The following is an 11,751-nucleotide window of genomic DNA, read 5'->3' on the forward strand; positions in this document are numbered from 1 at the left end:
CCCCTTCGGCGGGGATTAGAAGGCGCTCAGGCGGCGTTTAAAGGAGCAGGACGCTCGGGGGAGCTGGCGACGCCTAGTCCAGCGCGATGACACGCACACCCTCGCTTGTCTAGCAGCGGGGCCAACTTGAATAAAATAAAATATGGGGGGGGGGGTAGTAAGCCCCGCCCTGCATAATCGATCACAAGACGCTGAGCACGCCATAGCTGTCAACGTTTCCCTTTTTTTAAGGAAAATTCCCTTATTCCGAATAGGATTCCTCGCAAGAAAAGGGAAAAGTTGACAGCTGTGGCGCACGCACACCATTTCGATGGCAATGCCCATCAACTGAGGGGGAGGACTGGCCCCCTCAAATATTTTATTGGCTCCTGTTATCAGAAGCAAGCGAGCGCCCCCCCCCCCCCCCGCCTTACAGTATGGGAGAAACTGCTTGCTCGCCCTGCCTGGGCTACAGGATCTGGGTTGCTTTCAGTCAATGGGCATTTGGTGGTGTAGTTCACGGGTTAAAATTAATGAGCTGTGAGCTGGAATTACTTTTTTTTTTGGTCCAAATTTCATTCCTCCATGAATAGCCATAGGTGAACCAGCATTATTACTATTTGCCAGCTACAATGCGTGTGGGAATGCTGCCGCTTGCCTACCTTACAAGATCGTTGTGTGTATTTCTGGGATCGTTTGTCTGAAGTGTTTTGAGCACTTTAGGGAAAGCGTTGCATAGCTGCTGAGGCTGCAATATCTGCGGTACATGCAGATGGAAGTATCTGTCCTACTGTCCTGAGAAAACACACACAGGACTGGGCTGCATATATTACTGTATCTCTTCCCTTCCTTCTGCATAGTTTTTATGTCCACACCAGGCTCGTGGAAACTAGTTGAACCAGAACAAATGTCAGCCGGGTTTTCTGCGGATTGACATTCGCCCTGATTCAGCAGTAAACAGCAGGGGGTTTTTCCGGGGACAGCGGTGGGACAAAAGAAAATCCTCTTAGTCGTGTACCTAGAAATCATGTGACAAACAGAAGTGTGGATGAGTCCTAAAACTTGCAAATGTTGGTAAAGCAGAGGCAGTAGCAGTATTTAATTTTTATTTACTTAATTTGATGGTGCCTCACAGGTCCTAACCAACACCAGGGCTGTGCACACAGACCAGTGCAAGTAAATAAATAGGTACTGCTGCGGCGGGAAGGTAAACAGCGTTTCCATGTGCTCTGGTTTCTGTCACAGTGTTCCGTTGCGCCAGAAGCAGTTCAGTCATGCTGGCCACATGACCTGGAAAGCGGTCTGTGGGCAAACACCGGCTCCCTCAGCCTGAAAAGTGAGATGAGCGCCGCAACCTCACAGTCACCTTTGACTGGACTTAACCATCCAGGGGTCCTTTCCTATTTACCTTTTACCTATACATGATGTTAGCCACAATTCATCTCATCTCCTATTGTTTATTTCATGCAAGAGCTATTTCATGTGGTTTATGTGCTTTTCCCCAAATGGAGAAAAAGAGCAACTTAGCTGCCTTTTAAGCTGGCATTGTGTTCACTGCCTATGTTAGACATCTCAGTCTTCCAGGGAACACAGTGCCAGCTCTGTTTGCCAAGAGGGAATAAGAACAAGCATACAGCAGTGGCCTTGACTCAAAGAAACCGTGCCTGTTTGCTGAGACCACACCAAGCACACACGGGGTACTTTATCTGCTCCTTCGGCATACAATCTTCACTGCCAGCCGCTTGGGAGTTTCCTTTTCTGCCTTAATTAAGCAAGCTGTACAGCGGTGGAACTGCCAGTGACCCAGTTCCCAGAGGCTCTCCCTCTGTCCTCTTTTGTTAAACGGGTGGGCAGGAAGATCCTGGCAGCTGGGGATTGATGGACACAAAGGAGCACTTATTCTCACTTTCCACTGCTGGCTGGAATCTGGGGTTGTTAATTGTCCCTGCTGGCCAGCAACATCAGGCTTTGTCTCTCTGCACTACAGGCCAAGACCTCCTGCTCACAGAAGTAGGAGCATCCTTATTATATAACACATTTAGAACTGGGCAACATTTGCCACTGCCAGCGGGCACGCTGGAAACATCACCAGGAAAAACAAACAAACAAACCCTGCAATCAATCTTCATATTTAATCGCATGCAATGAAAACTTCAATAACAATAATGTTTCATACATCTCTCTGCCTTCTCTTTTCTGAATAACTTTCCTAGAATGGGCACGGAAGCTATCACCAACAAGCTAAGTTTCTGGGGAAGCTAATAGTCTGAGTTTTGGGGAAGCAGCAAGAAAACCTTCACCCCAGAGACAGCATAAAGGAGTATCACAGCTTTCCCCTGATCTAAGGGAGCTGTTGCTGTCTTTGTGACATCATCAACCATTACACCAATCCCCATTCTCTAAAACCTATGTTTGAAATTAACATCTTGGGCTAGACTCTTATGCACACTTATGTCAGATGTTAACCCCTCTGTGTCCAGTTGGAGCTGACTCCTGTGTTTAGGATTGCAGCCTCAATAAATGTGTCTGAGTTTGTTCATATGCACGCCAGTCACATCACACTGTCTTTTTCTCTCTTTTCCTCTCCTACATCTCTGTTATCCCTACTGTTTTTAAAATGTGCACACCGTAAGTCAGGAACCTACCGGTAACTTTTTTTTGCTTATGTTATGCTGTAGAATAGAGCATCGTGTACCTCAATGGCAAAATGAATGAATGTTTTGAACATCAAACTTTGTTCCATTTACATTCATGCCATGCAACACACCCAACACACATGTAAAGCACATTATCCCCCCCCCCCAGCACCATTAACCTGCTACAGTTCCCGGACTCTGGGAGAGGCCATGTGCTTTAAATTTGTGTTGGGAGTGCTTTAAATCTGTGGTGTAAATCTGCCTGCAAAACATTTCTCTTCTTACCCAGCAACTTTTGATTCTGCTTATAGCACCTGCCCTTCAGAGCTGGTTGACATATTCTTTGGATGCAGAGAGAGAGAAATAACCTCAGTTATTATTAGGGGGAGGGGGGGGGGACGATGACAAAGTCCGGAGAACAAACACTCAGTTTTATGGCTGCACAAAGTAAGGGAAATAGGAGCCAAAGGAGATGAAACAGGCCTGCCTTGTACTCCATTCAACATCCTTTTCACTCAGCTAATTATGTGTTCACTTCACTGACCCAACAGAAAGGCAGATTACCGAAGGAGCTCCCTCTGGCTAACTGCATATTGCCATGTTCTTTCTCTCAAATTCCCTGAAGGCTTCGTCCTTTTTCCTTGAGGGAGAAGAGGGGGAAATCCCCCGAGATGCAGAAATAAAAATTGGTGGTTGTGCTCATCTATTAACATAAAAGTTCAGGTTCATGCCTCTCTGGGACAAATTTTGAAGGACCTCTGTGGTTTCCCCCATCCCTACCCATAACACACTGCCCAGGCATGTCTCCCAAGGAGGTCACTTTGGTGCTGCTGATGCATCAGTTTGACTTCACCCCTGAAGGCACACTCTATTGTCTCTTGAGAGGGATGCCAACATCAACCACCCAACCCCAAAGGAGGAAATGCCTCTCTCTCACACACATTTGCATGAGCCAATGTATGCACATAGATGCACATTTAGAAATAATTGCCACAATTCAAATAGAAATACAGCTCCTCTCACCATAGCCAGAAGCTTTAAAGAGCTACACTGGCTCCCAGTACATTTCTGAGCACAATTCAAAGTGTTGGTGCTGACCCTTTAAAGCCCTAAATGGCCTTGGCCCAGGATACCTGAAGGAGCGTCTCCACCCCCATCGTTCAGCCCGGACAATGAGGTCCAGCACCGAGGGCCTTCTGGCTGTTCCCTCCCTGTGAGAAGTGAGGTTACAGGGAACCAGGCAGAGGACCTTCTTGGTAGTGGCACTCACCCTGTGGAACGCCCTCCCACCAGATGTCAAAGAGAAAAACAACTACCAGACTTTTAGAAGACATCTGAAGGCAGCCCTGTTTTGGGAAGTTTTTAATGACTGGTGTTTCAATGTATTTTTAACCTTCTGTTGGAAGCAGTCCAGAGTGGCTGGGGAAACCCAGCCAGATGGGAGGGGTAGAAATAATAAATTAGTAGTAGTAGTAGTAGTAGTAGTAGTAGTAGTAGCAAGGTGACTTGTTTGCCTGCTGACTTGCTAACTATGGATGGACTCTGCCCTCCTTTCTGATGCTGGGAAAGAGCCTTGCATGAGAAAGGTCCCAGGTTCAAGTCTCCAGTAGACTTTGGAGAGACTCCTGGTCGGAAACCCTGAAGAAGCTACTGCAAACCAACTGTAGACAATGCTGAGCTAGATGGGCCAATAGCCTGACTCACTATAAGGCAGCTTCCTATGTTCTTGATTTTCAACCTCAGCCCTGGAGCAACAGGCCCTCAAACAGAGGAGTGTCTCCTGCAAATTGGATGTTTAATAACTGAGGAGCTCAAGAAGCCAAATGTCTGCTGGAGAAAGGGAGATCTTTACAGAGTGATAGCCAGGCACCAAAGAGGGAATGAGGTGAGTCTTCCTAAGGCAAGGGCGGGACAATACTGTATTGGACTGCCAGAGGGTCCAACCCGGCCCATTTTACCAAAACCACACCCTCCTGCCAATCAACTGAAGTCCTTGCAATGAGCAGGTGATATCGACTGATGGACAGGGTTCCATTCTCTCTTGGTTGTGTCCACCAGTTCCCTGCTAAGAACTGACACACAAAGGCAAAGCAGCCAGATTTAAACCCCTGCTCATCAACCGAGTTCAATCCTGCTTGGTGCAGTTTCGCTGGTTACTATCTTCTGCCACTCGTGTAGCTCAATTTTAACAGGTGGGTGGGGAGAAAGATCTGGCCTGGAAGGCCAAATTGGTTCACTGCCACCCCCAAGGCAATAATTTCCAAAGCTTAGAAAAGACTGCTCCTACATCACCAACCAAACACAACACATGTGGGGCTCCCTGGACTAACTCCTATCCCTTGCCAAACTAGAGACAATGAAGAAGAGAGTAAAACGTCCATCATCCCTGACCATTGGCCCTGCTGGCTGGGCTGATGGGAGTTGCAACCCAACATCTGGAGGGCCACAGGTCCCGCCTCCCCAGTTCTGCTTTTGGAGATGTTGACCCACCCACCATTCCTATCTCAACATGGTCCCCTGAGGAAACAAATGCCAACTAGGGCAACTGAGCAAGGACTAGCCTATCATCAGTTCTTGCCAAGGGGCTGGGGAAGCTGTAGGGGTCAAGGCAGCTGGTCACCACTGTCATCTTTACAGAACTATTTTAAGAACAAGGATACAGTATCCTCAGGTTTGTACAGCTGGGCTGACACATTGACAGTTTCATTCTTAGGATCGAAAGCCACAAGTTGCTGCAACAAGATGCAGCATTCGTGTAACTGTATAGGGTAAATCAAGCACAATCTCCCATCAGGAGATTCCATACTGTTACACGCCTTGCAAAACATCTTTGACCTTTTCAAGAGCCACACATTGTGGGCTCATTAACCCAGGGCTGACTTCATTAGTTGCAAACACAGCAGTAATGTCAGTATCATAAAGTTTTGTCCGTGTACAGTATCTTTAGTTTTGCTCTCTCATTTGCTCTTGGATTTGATCTGATTTCTTTTGTATGTGCTATTGTCATTTTAACCTGTTTCTATATTTATAATTTGTGTGTGTGATTGTTTTAACAGTATATGTTATTATATTGTAAACGGGAAGCTTCTTATATATGAAATTAATAAATTATTGCACTCTAGGGACTCGGCAGGTTGTGGCTGGTCTTGGGTGAAAAGGGTGGGAGAAAATTACTGGCTTCCTCTGGAATCAATGGAGGGTGAGAATTTCCCATTGGAAACTGGAGCAAGTCCAAATTGGCCGTTCTATTTTTAGGCGAAAAGAAAAACACACAAAATGCACTTGGAAGATGCATTGTCAACTCTCTCGTTTTATTCCCCAGCGATGAAAGCAAAGGATCACCCTTCTGATTTAGAGGTAGATACAGCTCTTAAAGCCTCTAAGGTTTTGGTTTGGTGCTTTGGGAAATATTTTCCAGTGCAAGAAAATGCTTTTGAAAAAGCCAGCAACAACATTATAAAAATAGCTCCCATACCATAGGACAGACGTAGGGGTTGGATTCAGATGCAACACTAAACTATGGGAGTCTGCAACTCCCCATCAGCACTGACCTTTGGCCATGTTCTCTAATCCCCGAGCCGCCACTGATTAAATGTTCAAGCAAATACATTTAAACCCACACCATTGTGCTTGCATTTTATACTGACTCCTTTTGCAGTTAATGCCCCATTGTCACAATATTGTTAGCTACAGTTCAGGTAAATAAAACTGTTGTATTTTTCAGAACGTAAGAGGAGCCTGCTGGATGAGGCCAATGGCCTTGTCTAGTCCAGAATCCTGTTCTCACAGTGGCCGACCAGATGCCTGTAGGAAACCCGCAGGTAGGAGTCATGCACAAGAGCATTCTTGCCTCATGTGGTTTCCAGCAACAGGTATTCATAAGCATGATGGCATCCATCATCATGGCTAGTAGCCCTCTCCTCCATGAATTTGTCTAATCCTCTTTTAAAGCTTCTTCTAGGCTGGTGGCCATCGCTGCCTCCTGGGGCAATGAGTTCCATAGTTTAACCATGTTCTGCATGAAGAAATCCTTTATCCTCTTTCCTGAATCTTCCAACATTCACCTGTCCACAAGTTCTAGAGATATCAGAGGGAGAGAAAAAAAATATCCACACCACACAGGTTTCTTTGATAACGATAGCCATATTCACTCAGTACTGTCTGGTAGATGAGAACCTTAAAAGAAAAACAGAGGGAAAATGTCAGTGACAAATGGGATCACTAGACTTTAAATAATTGCACTCCAAAAGAACGGGGGACTTTTAAATAACATGTTAAATGAGCAAGAGTAATGGGCATTGCAGCCCCTCTGAATGGCAGTCATTCCTCCTTGTTATCTCTGCAGATAATTAGGAAGAGAGGGAAATCCCTTCGCCAATTCTCAGGTTGCATTGGCCAAGTGAAAAGAAAGCCAGAGGTGACATTAGGGAGGAATATAAGAAGCTGCCTTATACAGGAAACCCCAATTTGCATGTGGGTTGTGTTCCTGGCCCCCCTGTGTGTGTCAGCAGAGCAGGCACAAGCCCGCCCTGCCTCGTTATGTTCCACCCCCGTTCTGCCCTCTTTCGGGTCCAAAACGACCCGCACTTCGGTAGTCATGCATCAATTGAATGCTCTCAAAATGGTTGCAGCCTGGGCTACTGCTCCATCTAGCTCAATATTATCTGAGCTGACTCACAGCAGCCCAGCTCTCCAGGGATTAAAAGACAGAAGTCTTCTCAGCTCTACTTGAAGATGCCAAGGGACTTCTGGAGCCCTTCACAGAACATAGCTCACTGGCTCAAAACTATTGACATTTCAAGGTGAAACTGATCCTCAGCCAAACTCTACTGACAGACATGTAATTGGCTTGTGCTGAACTTTGTTAGATTGTGGCTAGAGAGTTCAGAAATTTGGGGCTTGTAATGACCATACAGTGGGACAGGGAGATGGGAACAAACATCCAGTGGTAGACTAGGAAAACGTTGAAGTGCAGGAATTCACAGGGGACTCAGCTAGAATGGTAAAGACAAAGTGTTTTATATGTGTTGTATATGCAACACTACAACACCAGATGGTGCTGTGGGCTCCCATCTTTCCCTACCGGATTTCCCTGTATAAGTTTACAACACGTTTAATTGAAACACTTCTTTGATGTGTCTAGATCCAGCCTGAGACAATAGCCATTGTCTCCAAGGAGATTCCAAAAATTCAGATAATTGTGTTGATCCATGATTGCACACACAAAAACCACACATCCAAAGGAGGAGCACTACATACAATAATACAAATGCACCTATCCAATCCTGACATCTTCAGTGTTGTCAATCCTCAGTGTTGTCAACCCATCAGCTGACATCACAAGTGGCATCAATTACAGATCTTGCAAGGAAAACATTCCTTTTTTGCTTCTTGCACAGCACCAAGTGCTGGACAGAAAACTATCAGAATATGCTCAAGGTTGATTCCTTCCCCCCAGCACAGAGCTTGTGTTGCTCCTTCTTGATTCCACCACCCACAACTCAAGGAAGACGCATGTTCAGGTGGGGTTTGAGAAAACAGCAGCAACGGAAGCAGGAATGACATTTTTTGAAGCCCAAGAAATGCAGGAAATCCCTCCCAATTAGGAGCACTTTGGTAATGTGCTTTTTTTTTTTTTGTTACAGCTCTCCCAAAGCCTTTTTAACTAAGCTCTTCATCAGCCTTCCTATGCTGGGAAATTTGAGCGCCCGTTGATTATTGTAACGAAACAAAGCCTGGGAGTTTGCTCCCCTGGAGATTTCCTCCCCTGCTCGCTTTGGGCTCCAAGAATAACTGTGTTCCAAGCGAGATGACAAGAAGATTATATGGGGGCTGCAGAGAGGCCAGGTTCAGCCATTGTCCCAGGGAAAACCCCTTCCCTTATGTGGTCTTTTCTTGACTGTTGACGTTATTGCCGTCCCAATTTCTTCTTCTTCTCTTTATGCAGAAACAAAACCCTGGTTCTGCTCTGAATTTAATATTGACATCAATACTGGGTTAAAAGGGCAGGAAGCCCTATAATTAGCCATCCTGCGGAGTCCCATGTCACTGTGACTTAAGGGTGGAGAGTCTCAGGCCTGGGTGAAATGCAGCCCTTTAGGGGCTTCTGTCCGACCCTCGGGGCTTTCCCCCAGCCCCAGCCCTTATTGGCCCCACTTTGCCCCATTCTCAGGTGTTTTTTGCCTGGAATATGTCCTTGAACTCTGAGGCCACATGCACACCCATCCCCAAAGAATCCTAGGAACTAGTTTGTTAAGGGTACTTGAAACGGAAGGTCTGGGAACGGGTAAACGATGGTTCTCGGGATTCTTCAGGGGCAGGGTAAATGTCCAACACAGTCCAAAAATGCCTTTTGCTTGCCCAGATAGAAGATAGGTGTGGAACTGTGCATAGAAACCAGCCTATTATACACACAGTTAAAATTTACATTCATTGTTCCGCCCACTTTTTGCCTCTGGCCCCACCCAGCTCTGGCAAGCGGCCCCCAAATGCTTGCTCAGAAGGGAACACGGCCCTCAGGCTGCAAAAGGGTTTCCACACCCCTGATCCATATATTGTTAGACTCCAACTCCAAGCAGCCTCTGCCAGCATGGTCCCCAGCCAAAGACAGCTGGAGATGTGGTTCAACGTATGGAGGTGTGCAGGTTCTCTATCCCTGCCATAAATAATATGAGCCAATTTATTATTGACACCAAACTTGGCAGGTCCTCAGCGAGAGACAAGAAGGTTGTCCCCATGCTGTTCCGTCTCCAAGACTGTTGTCTCTGACTCACTGGGGTGCTTTCATCTCTGGCAAGGGAGGACCATGAATCACCTTCCCCATCAGTCTCCCCCAAGCCTCCCATGTCCATTTCTTGACTTCTCAGCCTTGCTTGCGAGTAGCAGGCCTTTATACATGAGTAGGTTCATGGGAAGTGACTGATAGGAGGCTCTGGCTTCCAGCTGTCACCATCATATGACGCTTCTCTTGCATCAACTCTTTCCCTTCAAAATAAAATAATTCCTTCCAGTAGCACCTTAGAGACCAGTTTGTTATTGGTATGAGCTTGTGCGTGCATGCACACTTCTTCAGATACACTTCTTCAGATCATACCAATAACAAACTTAGTTGGTCTCTAAGGTGCTACTGGGGACGCGGAAGGCGCTGTGGGTTAAACCACAGAGCCTAGGACTTGCCGATCAGAAGGTCGGTGGTTCGAATCCCGGCAACGGGGTGAGCTCCCGTTGCTCGGTCCCGGCTCCTGCCAACCTAGCAGTTCAAAAGCATGTCAAAGTGCAAGTAGATAAATAGGTACCGCTCCAGCGGGAAGGTAAATGGTGTTTCCGTGCACTGCTCTGGTTCGCCAGAAGTGGCTTAGTCATGCTGGCCACATGACCCGGAAGCTGTACGCCAGCTCCCTTAGCCAATAAAGCGAGATGAGCGCCGCAACGCCAGAGTCGGCCACGACTGGACCTAATGGTCAGGGATCCCTTTACCTTTACAGTGCTACTGGAAGGAATTCTTTTATTTTGTTGTGACTACGGCAGACCAACACGGCTACCTACCTGTATCTTTCCCTTCAGTCTTCCATTTTCTTCCACGCACCCCAGCATGGACCCAGTTCCTGCTTCTGGGGCTCTGGTAAGGTGGGGCTGCTCCTTGAACGCCTTTAATAAGTACGCTTCCAACACTCTGCTGTGACCAAGATACAGAATGAATGAATATTCAGGTAAGAGCAGGTTTTAATTATTTGTGGGGGAAGTCACTGAAGTCATCAGTGGGGAGCTGGTTCAACCCCTACCTCCAAGGGTAATCCTAAAAGTACCACTTTGAGTAAATGTTTTTCATTCATTTTTTGTGGAGGGAGAAACACTACACTACCAGAGACTATTGCAAAGTGGGCAAAATTTCTCCTCCACATCATCACCCAAACGTCCCAGGCTCAGTCCTCCAGCATCTTCATATAGTTAGGACCTTGGAGGGCTGCTGCCAGCCAGTGGAGGCAAGACTCAGCTGCATGGGCCAATAGTCTGACTTGACAGCCTATGTCATTGCAAACAAGATTTTATCTGTTTGCGCGCGCACCCCCACACACGTACATTTAGGCACAAATCACAGGACTTAAGTTACTAACCAACAGGAAGAACTTTCTGATGGCAAGAACTGTTAGGCAGTGGAACAGTCTCCCTTGGGAGGTGGTGGACTCTCCTTCCTTGGAGGTTTTCAACCAGAGGTTGAACAGCCATCTGCCATGGATGCTTTAGTTGAGATTCCTGCATTGCAGGGGGTTGGACTAGATCACCCTTAGGATCCCTTCCAACTCTACAATTCCATGATTCTCCAGTGAGGGCCATTTCATGTACCATTTCCCACCAACAGCAAAGCAAGCTATGATGAAAGAAGCTTGTCGTCCTTCATACGCACACAGCTCATTTTCCAAAAGCTGGTTAATTAAATTGACCAATCCTCGGGGGAGGGGGGGAGGCTCTCGCTGCTTCGGCTTCCTCTTCTCATTTATTCTTTGGCTTCTGCGGGATACAGTAGAGGTTAGGCTACAGCTGTGGTCAACTTTGCATAAGAACATCAAGTATGTGCTTGCTAAGTAGGGCAACGAGGACAAATCTAGACTTGTTTTGAGGAATCAAGTTCAATGCATGTACATTCTGTGCAGACCAAAGTGAACCATCTGAGCATGACAAGTGATCTGCCATAATCCATGATGGGACCAACTCTCTCAGAGAGGGAGAGTTCAAAACGCAATAGCAAGGAAAGAGCAAACTGAGCAAGGCAATACCTTTTACAGTGATGTACAGGTTTTTTTTTGGGGGGGGGAATTCCTATGCAAATCAGGGCAATCCCATCATCCACCTTTCCTTCGTACTGCTACAGCAAGCAGAATGCTTACACTGCCCCACACCAGGTAAGAGAGAGGACCGGCAATGATGGCAGAAGTCTTGGCTTTATCCTCTTTTCCAGAGCTCTTAAAGAATGCCATCTATGGATGGCAAACTGACAACCTAGAAACCTTTTTTTAACAGAATTAAGCTGGGGGTTCAGGTCCATAAAGAAAGGTGGCAGCCAGGTCTGGGGCATTGGCAATCATCACAAGTTACAGTTGCCCCAGGACTGGGAAGTAGTTCTAGAAAGGCAGATGAG

At 46.7% G+C, this 11,751-nt stretch overlaps 1 long non-coding RNA gene across 1 annotated transcript; it reads right to left on the minus strand.

Annotated features, from left to right (window-relative positions):
* Window positions 1-4,135: 4,135 nt before the first annotated feature.
* Window positions 4,136-11,751, minus strand: LOC309344581. The gene is made up of 3 exons (XR_014157773.1): window positions 10,730-11,751; window positions 10,161-10,290; window positions 4,136-6,791 (listed from the first exon to the last, which is right to left on the minus strand). It is a non-coding gene; the product is annotated as an uncharacterized lncRNA (long non-coding RNA).

Source organism: Podarcis erhardii (assembly GCF_964252035.2).
Source record: "Podarcis erhardii genome assembly, chromosome: 6".
NCBI lineage: Eukaryota > Metazoa > Chordata > Lepidosauria > Squamata > Lacertidae > Podarcis > Podarcis erhardii.